At 38.1% G+C, this 12,225-nt stretch overlaps 1 pseudogene; it reads right to left on the minus strand.

The window, feature by feature from the left end:
• Positions 1 to 1,826: 1,826 nt before the first annotated feature.
• LOC143538028 (putative pentatricopeptide repeat-containing protein At3g47840 pseudogene) lies at positions 1,827 to 3,953 on the minus strand (annotated as a pseudogene).
• Positions 3,954 to 12,225: the final 8,272 nt, after the last annotated feature.

Genomic DNA, 12,225 nt, shown 5'->3' on the forward strand with positions numbered 1-12,225 from the left:
CGCGAACAAAAGAACATATTATTTGTTAATTTGAAGTTCAGGTCATTGATTAAGGCTGAAAACAAAACAGTGAAAAAGAAGATAATTGAAATGAACAAATGACCGACCGGTTTATAAAACTCGTAACCAAAATTGTGGGGCTGCATATTTAAAACAGACGTGTTTCTAAACGTGTTTGCTAGAAATTGTGGGCCGTCTGTGACCACATCTGTATGCTGGTCTTTTAATTAAACATAATAACTGGTTTATCTGGTCCATTAAAAGAATACCTCATTTGTTAGTGTTCAACCTCAGTTTGGTTTTGGTTAAGGCTCAAAACCAAAGGGTGAAACTTTTTGTTATGTACCTGTGCGTCAGCAAAGATGTAGCTCAGATATTCTTTTTGTTATGCCAGTTCCATTTTTTCAGGACTTGAATGTTTATTTCCTTTGGTGGTGAACGGGCAGTTATTTCATTGTTGCGTGTTGACCTGCAATATTAGTTCAATAGTGTGCTTTGAGATTTTTTTAAGGAAAAAAGATTAATGTTTATGTTAAAAAATGGCGAGCATGCACTAAAAAAATATTGACAGGAAAAGAAAGGCGTGAAAGTAATCTAACATATAAACATCTAACAACTAAACAACGGTAGAGTAAACGAAGCATAGACAAAGCAGACAAACCTAAGAGGCAAATATGTAATATCTAGAGACCATTATACAGAATTGGAAGATGAACTCATACTGCAAGTAGATTTAAGTTGACACGGAACAACTGCAACCGAACTCGAATAGCAAAATTCAAGTTCAACAAAATAGATAAAAAAAATTCTCATATAATGCCTAACTATAATAAAAGAGATTGCATTATTATGCATGCAAACTTGATCTGTAATTATTCATGTGCTATGCATATTATTATGATATGCAATTGTTTATGTATATTATTATGATCTGTTATCCAGCACTCATCCAATAAAAATGGTTAGCACAAAAATGCTTTAACAGTGATTAACACTACATGTATGCTGAACCAATTCAAGACCAGATATCAAATCTAACAACATTCTAGTTTCCATGAACATAGGCGTAAAACAGTTGAATAGCAAATACTTAAAAATCACAAAAGATGCTTTTAAATCCCCTATTTGTAAAGTATTGCTGAATCAATAACCATGTCAATAACAACTTTTAATAGCGGAAGGAAAACATATTAGAGCAACATCGCAACAAATTTACAACTAACTGACACCTAGTTCGAGGAATTAACACTTGTGTCAACATAAATGTACGAACCCAAGCTCCAATTGAAACAAAACGACAACAACGTTTAACCTAATTTAGTCAATTAATGAAGAACACAAATTGGGGCAACATTACTGACAATTTAAGGTACGAATTGCAGCAGGACAACAACAATTATCACGTAATCGACTCGATTAACCAACAAAGAAAAGGATTTAACTGACCGGAAACATGGAGAAGAATGGCATGCAGCTCAATGATGAAGTGGTTCTGTTATTACAGGAACAAACAACAGGTGAAGGACACGCAATGCAGTACGTGGCAAGATTTAGCCACTGTCCGCTGTAATCACTTGTACGTCACGCTCCAAAATGTGTCGCGGTAGAACAGTAGTAGTTTGTGAGTTACCTAGCACTCCCAAATTAATATACATATAATTACATGAAGTTTGTTACAGTTACAAGCTTTGCTATGGTTGTAGCATTTGCAATAAATAAATTAACAACGAAAATACATAATAACAAAATATTAAGAAAAAAAAACTTGTGACGAAAGTATGTCTTTCTAAATTAAACATTTCACAACAAAGAATTTGAAAATCTCACTACCAAAATTTCTCCTCAACTTCATCTGCATTATAAATTAACACACTTTCTCCATTAACAAACACTTGTTCCTTTAAAGACAACAATCCCAATATGCAACACATATCTTCCCATTGATTATTTGAATGATCACCAGCTGCAAATGCAAACACACAATCCTTAATCTTAATCCAAGACCATCCAGGCTCCTTAATTACACCTTTTATCCTCATCAATCTCCTCACTTCTGCAGCCTCCCTCCACTTACCTTTTACCGAATACAAATTCGCCAACGTTATATGCGTCAACGCGCAGTTCGGGTCCATTTCAAGTATCCTTCTCGCAGCACGCGCCCCTAACTCAACGTCCCCGTGTAACCTGCACGCCCTCAAAAGCGTTGACCATACCACATCGTCGTCGTTATATGGCATGCTGGTTATCATGTTTTCACCCTCAGGTAATCGTCCCGCTCTGCAAAGGAGATCAATCATGCAGCCATAATGTTCCTTAGACACTCTAAGTTTGTAGTTTGTGATTTGGTTGAAGTAATAATAGCCCCAGTCAACTAGACCGGCGTGGCTACATGCAGTTAACACACCAATGAATGTGACTGCGTCGGGTGTTAGACCGACTTTAACAAGCTGCTCAAACAGGTCTATCGCTTCTTGACTCGACCCGTGCTCAGCGTATCCGTTAATCATCGCGGTCCATGACACAATATCGTTATGCTTTGCCTCGTTAAATATGTTTAAAGACTCGTTTACGCACCCGCATTTTGAATACATGTTAATCAAACCGCTTCTTACCATAGCCGTATGATCCAAACCGACACGAATGCAGTGAGTATGAACTTGCTTACCTTGTTCAAGAATCGCCATATTTCCACATACACTTAATACACTCGAGTACGCAAACTCGTTCAGTTTCGGTCCGTCTTTTCTCATTAAAGAAAGGTATTTAAAAGCTTCTTCTCCATAACCTCCTTGCGCATACCCACCAATTATCGTGCTCCACGAAACAATATCTTTTTCAGTCATTTCATCAAAAGCAATCGAAGATAAACGTACCATCCCGCATTTTGAATACATCGTCATTATCGAGTTCCCAACCGACATACAACTCATAAGCCCGTTAGCCAACACGTGACCATGTAACTGTTGACCCAAATCAAAATTTCCAATATTTGCACAACTAGAAATAACGGCTGCAAGAGTGTACTCATTGGGGACAACTTCTGATTCACGCATACGCAAGAACGCTTCAACCGCTTGATAATCTTGACCCGTTTGAACATACGATGTGATTATCGTAGTCCACGAAACGACGTCTTTCGTCTTGATTTTTTCAAATAAATACAACGCGTAATCTGCTTTCCCGCACTTGCTATACATTGTTGTAAGAGTATTCACAACAAATGAAGTTGCTTCAAACCCTTTTTTTAATGTCTGTGCATGTATTTCTTTACCCGTGCGGATCAAACACGCGTCAGCACACGCTTTTAATGCAATAGCTAATGTATACGAATCATACGTCATATTGTTTCTACATAAGTTAGCAAAATATGAAATCCCCTCCATGTTAAAACCAGCACGAACCAGCCCGGTAATAACTGCAGTCCAAGAAACCACATTCCTTATCGGCATCTCGTTAAACACCCGACAGCCTTCATTAACTTTCCCGGTTTTCATATACATGTCCAAAAGAGCACTTCCCACAAAAACTGAACTCACAAAATCAGTTTTCACACAATACCCATGAAGCGATTCGCCTCGTTTAGAACCGTATATTATTATACCACATGTTTTGAGTGCTAAACTAAGTATAAACGGGTCCATTCGTTGCGAGGGACTAGCCCACATGGCGGAAAACAATGATAACGCTTAGGATGGATCCGAGGACTTTACGTAGCCGGAAATGATGGTGGTCCATGTGACTTCATCTCTGTGAGGCAATTCATCAAACAGTTGGCGTGCATGACTCAAGTTACCTGATTTCACAAGGTTTTTAAGCTCAGTGTTGATTTGGAACATGTTGAATTGGGTGGCATTGTGGGGTTGTTGGATTGATGGGTGTTTGATTGTTTGAGTATAAGGCATGTATGAGGTTGTGTATGGTCTAATGATACGGATTCGGGTGGATTTATACATGTCTAGTCAACTTATATTGCATACATGATTAAATACTGAAAGAATAACACTAGCTTTCAGGAATTCGAAGTCGTGTTACCTAAACTTAAACTCGGAAATATGACATATTAGTTGGACATTTTGGAATATTGTTGTTGTTTTGACGATGTAGCAGATAACCTTGAATAGATGCAAGAATGTAAGAAAAGATGCAATAGTTTATAGACACCTTCAAAGACCAACTTCTAATATTTTTGTGGTACAATTCCAACCCACTCATGGGTAGATTTTTCACGATTGAAGCCAGGGTGGGTTTGAGCTTTTTGAACAACCATACTAATGATACCGTTAAATTTATGGCTATGATGAACCAGAAATGTCATTCAAAAGTGGGTTTATTGTCATGTCAGGTTATGTCTCATGCCGATAACTTGATTACACCAAGTTGGTCTCACTTTTACTTCTCTATGCATTTGATCTACACTTTTGCTTCTTGCTTATTGTCTCACCAACTATTAGTTATTTAGTTTAACTCTTTTGAAAGCCAACGATATTAGGCAAATTTTCAATTGTTAATTTGAATAAAAAAATGACAAACCGACGGCTAGATTTGTTTAATTAGGACTCAATATATTTGGTCTTGTATTTTAGCGAATAAATGAATAGCTTGCAAATAAACTACACAATGATTAGCTTAATTATGCAATCCAAATTTATATTATAACACCAATTCTTGCAATGAAATTGAGATGGCTGTTTTAGTGAAGCATGAGAAAGTAATAGTTTTTTCTAAGCCACAGACCCACAAGTAACTGTCATCTTTTTTTTTTATTTTCTCATCGCTTGTCGGTTTGTGAATTGCCATTAAGATGTGGAAGATGAGGGCCCGGATTTACATATTTTTTTTATAAATTCTTAAGTATAAGTGTAAAACCGTCATTTTATATTGTTTTAACAGACTTTTTATACTAATATGAGCAACTAATTTCTATACTGTCCTGCACTACTCCCGCTTATTGATATGAGTAACTAGTTTCGTTCTATCTTAGACTCCTTGCAGATGATCACAACTGCCGATCAACCGTACGCTACAAGTGCAAGTACTTTCAATGCACGACTTTCCTTAATTGTTGAGGCTTTTCGGATAAGACACATGTGATTCAATCTAAGTGTTACAACACAATTGTATATATAAATACGATCTTCAAAACATTTGGCACATAGCATTCTACACCACCAAAAGACGTATGTCCTCGTGCATAATCCACGCCAACACCCTAAAAAATTGGCTCCACTTTGCCCTATTGGCAAAAGGGACACTATGCATTGATCCCGTGCATGTACCATTTTTCGCCCAAAATAATTTTGTCTCAAACCATCCTTGGACATGTTCCTTACTCTTAAGTACTTAATAGTCATTGTATTGTTCATCTAGGTTACTTTTATAAAGCTTCAATTTAATTATATTTATTTGAAAGTAAGAGTTGTTTATCTTAACACTAATAGCATATGTTTATTCTATAATAACGTTAACTTGTGTGTGACCATTTTAACAGTATGAATGGGTCCAAACGATTCTTTACACTTTGAATATATATTGTTAAAGATGAAGTAATACTAAACCAAAATTAAATAGTATTTGAATTTAGAGCATTTTTCAAATATGTAATTTTTTATTTTTTTAGAACGGCAAATACGTAATTTAATTAGAACACGTAAAGAAGAAGATTAGTATGATTCATAGAGTGACGAAAACATAATTATTTTAAATTTAAGTCAAAATAATTAAATTGGTTTATTAATAGACCATGCCTTTATACCGGGTCAGTTTTAAAAATCGAATTACATTATAAATAACTAGTCAGTTGCCCGCACGATGCAGCGATGTATGCGCAAACGCAACCGGTGTTAGTACGTTTGTAACCTCGCCACGGTATGTGCGTAACCCAAAGGTGATATGATTTCACGCGGATTCGTACGGACGTGTAACCAGTGCCAGTAAGTGCGTCACATAAGGCCTATACGCGAGAAACCCGGTATGTATAAAAAACACCATCCATGTAACTGATGCTTGAACGCGCGGTAACTGGTGTCGACTGTAACAATCGTCAATTTCAGGTTAACTCCGTTAACTCAACTCCGTCAATTCAAACTTAAGATCACTGAATCTATAACACACACTTCATTACATTTAAACTAGGGTTTAAATGACGCTTAACACTTACTACATGTGTAGTCTTTCGGGAATTGCACCGAAACGCAAACGAGTTGACGCAAACGATTGATGAATAAACGAAAAACGTCAAAACAATAATTATGTGATAATTATGTGTTAACATATGTGTTACTTGATTATATTGTGTGTAATGCTAGACAAGAAACAAGAACTAAGTTAGTTAAGTTAGAAAAACAACACTTGAAAGTAGAGGGACTTGAGTGTAACTTGTACATCTATAAATATATCATTAACTTAACCCTAACTATTATTATTATTATTAACCCTAAGTGCCGATCGGAACCCCTCTCCTCACCTTCCTTGGCTGCCGTCCACCATACACACACATTCAACCAAGAATTCAAGCTTGTGATTGAAGAACTAGGTGCTAGGAAGGTATAATTGATCATTCTATACATTCTTGTTGCTTGATTTTGATGTTTGTTGGGTTAATAACAAACCCTAAGCAGCCGATTTTTGTGTATGTATATAGCTAATGATTGTGGTTGATTGAATGAGGATTTGATAACTAGATTGAATCTTGTTGCATGTTGATTGTTGTGTCTTTGATTTGAGTTCAAACACAAACCCTAATCAAGTATGTAATATGTAATTGATGTGCATGGATGGTGTTTATGGAGTCTAGATGGTTATATGAATGCATGATAGTTCATAGATTGTTATTATGTGGAGTTTGGATGCAAACAGTTTCTGGACAGAATGTGTATATGATGTTTAAGTGACTGTAACGAAGTGTAAACGTGAAAATTGGTTGAGATTATTGGTACTGCAGTAAACTAGGTTGAGTCTAGTTTCTATAAAGTATAAATTTGTAATTTTTGGACAAGTAGAAGTTAACTTTTATGATTTTACAAAAATGTTGTGCAAAGCTGAGCTGTTAGACCTGCTGTTAGGTTATGTTGTAAATGTTATATCTCATGAACTACGAGACCAATTGGGTTGGTTCCACTTCTGGAAGTTGACTCATTGAGTTAGGAACCTAACCCAAGTGGTCTTGCATTTATTGGATTTTTCCTTGAACGGGAATTGCAAATAACATTCTGTTGCGCATGAATTTGACTGTTATGAGTTTGCTGTAATGATTTGATGATTGTGAGAAAACTATGAGGAATAAAAATGTAATAAAATATGTTCTGGAAACCTAAGACATATGTGCTTCTGTGATGATTTTTGGTAAATTGATTGAGATGCTATGATCGGTGAAGTAGTATAATCTTTCTAGTAGGATTTCTGTCTCGATGAAACTAGCTGCTGAGTTTTGTGAAAATGCATGAAATATGATACTTGCTAATTTATTGTCGTGTTTTGACTAAAATGCCCTTGCGGGGAATAACTGCTAATTGATTGTCATAATTTGACCAAAATGCCCTTATGGGGAATAATGGCTAGTTAATTGTTAATTGTTGACCAAAATGCCCTTACGGGGAAGAATTGCTAGTAATGTACGTTATGAATACATGACACGTATATGGTTGCTTACACATGTGATGTGTCACAAAAACACTTGTTAAAGTCACACACGATTCACGAACGAAACACGAAACATGTTATGTGCATAGGTATTATGTGCCGGGTCTAGAGACTCGATAATATTCCGACACTTAGAAAAATCTCTTTGTTATTTTAGAACGTTAGAGAGAGTTTTTCGGTGACGCGCATCTTGGTGATTTATTTTGGGAAATTCTTCGCAAACAGTGAGTTTCACTTTCCCCTCTTTAAACTGTTTTCAAACGTTTTTCACTTGGGGGAGATAACATACTCCACAATGCATTTAAGATTTTGTTATAAATTATATATCACTTGTAAAGGCTAAGTGGCAAACGAAATATTTGAAGTCCTACACATCAAACCGGTTAATATTTAGAATAGCGAGTCACTGTTGAGTAGTACTACCGGGTTTGACAAACCCCACCCAACGCTAAACTCGACTGGAAGTCGAGCGGGTGTAATTTTGGCTAACACGTACCATGGTCTGGAGGACCTGGTGACAAGGCACTTATTAAACGAGTCAGCTTCGGTGTCGAACACTTAGTAATACTTGTTGTATAGACTAGCTACCTATCGATATATAATTTGACATAACACTATCTGGTAACGCAAAACGCTTAACGCAAAACGCCGTAACGTGGTTACGCAAAACGCTTAACGCAAAACGCCGTAACGTGGTTACGCAAAACGCTTAACGTAAAACGCTGAACGCAAACGCTAAACGATTTATTTTATATAACTTGTGAACTCACCAACCTTGTGTTGACACTTTTAGTATGTTATTCTCAGGTAGCCGAGGCGGGCGCGCGGTTTAGGAACATGCATTGATTGAAAACGCTTTTGTCCTACAGACTTATTTTTAACGGTTATCTTTGGTTTTAAGTCGTCCTGCGTGACGCAACTTTTGATTAAAGGTTTTTACGCTTCCGCATTTAATTACTCGTAAACGTTTTCATGGTTTGGAAACTTTATTTTATGGTTTGATTATAACTGATGATTCCGATCCTGCCAGTTCACACCCTCTGACGGTAAAACTCCGTTAGTGGATTTTGAGGGTGTGACATCGACAAGCAAGAAGCAAAGATAAAATGTATAGTAATTTCAAAACTCAGTCCGTTTTGACGGACATGTTCCGACCCGAAAATGTTTTAACCTGAAGTCCGTTTTGACATGAGCCCTTTCGATCTAAACTCATCCCGACATGAACTAAATTAACCCTTTTTGTATTAACCTGTTCCAACACCATTAGCCGAACATGTCCGACCCGCTGTCGGTAATAAATGATCACGTGACAAGTTAAGTTTTTAAAAATTAATAAACTATAACAACACTATACTCAAATAAAAGAGAACAAAATGCTCATTTTTATGGTGTATTTTTTTAGAAAAAATATTAACGTGTGAAAAAGTTACGGCCGTTAAAAAGCCGTGGGGTAGGTGGTTTATAATTAGGGGAATTGTGTAACTATTTAATATATTAACAAAACTTGATTGAAGTTGAAGGACCGTTATTGTAACACCCCGACCAAAGGCGGATTATACATCGGGGCGCCACATATTGTTTCATTACTCGTGACACTATTGGGTGTCAATATTTAATAAATACATTCATTCGCGCACGCGCAAAGCAAAAATAAGATAACATAAATCATCATAAATCAATATATTATAAATCATAGTATTCGAACAGCAATAACTTGTCTTGATACATTTTAATCTAGGTCAAAAATAAAGAAAACTTCCTACGTGTCCACGAGCTCCAAAACAGCTACTGCAAACCTGAACATGTGTTAAAATAAAACGTCAAACACTTGCGTGTTGGTGAGAAATCAAGTTTAATACAATACATAGATAACAATAAATCTGCGCGCAACATGTGTATGTCTGGGTTTCAACAAGGGTGTAATCAGATCGGGACCAACTCTAAGAGACAAGACTGCCAGTGCTCACAATTGAGCTCACAAACAAGACTAACTGTGCAAGTGTAACAAAAGAGAAAATCATAAACGATAGTTCTCCCGTGTTCATCTAATGGTACCATGAAAACTGCGGAATAGACCGACAAGACGGTTAATGATCCACACATACAAATAAACAGCCAAGTCTACGTCCTCAACACATGGGATACTGCGCGACTAAAGTTCATAAACAAGTTTAAGACTCTAAGTTTGTATGAACACATGAACATCCCAAAACATTAAAAGCAAAAAGGGATTAGGTACGAGATTACTCACTTGATAAACGATGCGGTGTAAGATAAAGCAAGAACCAACTTTAAACAAGCACAAGTTAACCTATAAATAAGATTGTTGTTTTAACGATCTGTTTTAAGTCTTGATTATAAGTTAGCATAATTAATAAGTAAGTTATATAATATATTACCGGAAAACAGGGCAGAACAGGGAGGAAGACGGAGGCAAGAGAGGAGGGAGGCGGCTGAAGAACAACGGCAGAGAGCAAAAAGGGAGGAAGAGAATAAGTGTAGTGTGTGAAGTGTTAAGAAAATAGTACTATATATAGGCAAACCCTAGGGGACACAAACCCTAGAAAAGATCTCCAAAAGTAAAAGAAAAGATATCAACAGTAAAAAGTTCTGAAAAGTAAAGATATCAAAAGATATGGTAGCAGGGAAAAAGAGAAAAAGGCTGACAGGATTCAGAAAAAGGCATGGGAGAGGACAGATAAAGGTACTGGTCAAGCATGGCAAAAGCAGATTCTCAAAAGATTATGTCAGTCACTTTATCTGTCAACCAATGGGGTTGGTGCGCATGCTGCGCCGAAAGTAACTTTTCAGACATAAAGCAGATTAGGTCAACAGCTCAAAAGATAAGACAACACAAAAGCAAAAGGCTAGATTAAACAGAAGAAAACTCAAAGGGTTAGCGCGAGAAGGCTGACACAGAAGGTCAAGAGAGCGCGAGCGCGAAGGCAGACAGAACTAACCTTAACGCGTCGCGGAAAGAACTACATTTCTAAGCGCGCCGCGGGAAGAATCACATTTCTTAGCGCTCCGCGGGAGGAACTAAAATTCCTAGCGCGTCGCGGGAAGAACTACCGTTCTTCGCGTGCTGCGAGAAGAATTATAATTCTTAGCGCGCTGCGAGAAGAGTTCGTCTCGCGTATCGCTGAAACAGGTGGTCTTCACGCAGGATTCCTTGTAAGGGGTCTGGTGCGTGGAGCTGCGCAGACAACCTTAGGCGGGAAGGAACAAAGGACAAGCAAAGAGTTAGGAGAAAAAGAGGGAAACAAGGCGTAAGGGCGGGACGGCGACAAGAGGGAAAAGAAGGCGGAAAGAGAGAAGGAGAGGGACGGGACGGCGGAAAGAAAGAGAGAGAAAGAGGCGGGAAGGAAAATATATATATTATTATTAAAAGTAAAATATAAGTATAAATATATATTAAATCATAAAAGAAAAAGATCGGATAAGGGAAACGGGTACCTGGGTCGGGTCGGATCGGGGCAGATGTCACAGTCTCCCCTACTTTAAGAAATTTCGTCCCGAAATTTATCTCGAAGTAGGTTGCGCAGAGAACAGGTGCGGGTACTTGATCTTCATTTGATCTTCCCTTTCCCATGTAAACTCGGCTCCGCGCTTGGACTCCCAACGAACTTTCACGATAGGGATACGACTGCGCTTGGTTTGCTTTACCTCGCGATCCATAATCTCAACAGGCTTCTCAACGAAATGCATAGATTCATCAACTTGAACTTCATCAAGTGGAATGTGAAGGTTCTCGTCAGCTAAACACTTCTTGAGATTGGATACATGGAACGTTGGATGCACATTACTGAGCGCGGGCGGCAGGTCAAGTCTGTAGGCAACTTTTCCCACACGCGCGAGAATCTTAAATGGTCCAACATAACGAGGAGCAAGCTTACCTTTCTTCCCAAAGCGGACAACACCCTTCCAGGGCGACACTTTGAGGAGAACAAGATCACCAACTTGAAATTCGAGAGGCTTTCGCCTACGATCTGCGTAACTCTTCTGTCGGCTTCTGGCAGTCAGCAGATGATCACGGATCTTGGCGATTTTATTGGTTGTCTCTTGAACAAGTTCGGGTCCTGTGATTTGAGTTTCACCCACTTCGCTCCAACAAATCGGGGAGCGGCACTTACGACCGTAAAGTGCTTCAAATGGGGCCATACCGATACTGGAATGATAGCTGTTATTATAAGAGAACTCAATCAAAGGCAGGTGTGAATCCCAATTACCTCCAAAATCAAGAACACAAGATCGGAGCATATCCTCAAGAGTTTGAATAGTTCGCTCAGACTGACCGTCAGTTTGAGGATGATATGCCGTACTCATGTCCAAGCGAGTTCCTAGTGCAGATTGGAGAGATTTCCAAAAGCGAGATATAAAACGGCCATCGCGATCGGATATGATGCTCAAAGGAGTACCATGGCGGCAGACAATTTCCTTGACATAAAGCTGCGCGAGCTGCTCAACACGGTAGTTTTCACGAATGGGCAGAAAGTGAGCAGACTTAGTCAAACGATCCACTATTACCCAAATGCTATCATGTTTGCTTGCTGTCAAAGGTAACTTGGTAATAAAGTCCATCGCTAC

The sequence above is a fragment of the Bidens hawaiensis genome, unplaced genomic scaffold (assembly GCF_021521415.1).
Source record: "Bidens hawaiensis isolate Kalapana, Puna unplaced genomic scaffold, B.hawaiensis_p1.1 tig00011466_1, whole genome shotgun sequence".
Taxonomy (NCBI): domain Eukaryota; kingdom Viridiplantae; phylum Streptophyta; class Magnoliopsida; order Asterales; family Asteraceae; genus Bidens; species Bidens hawaiensis.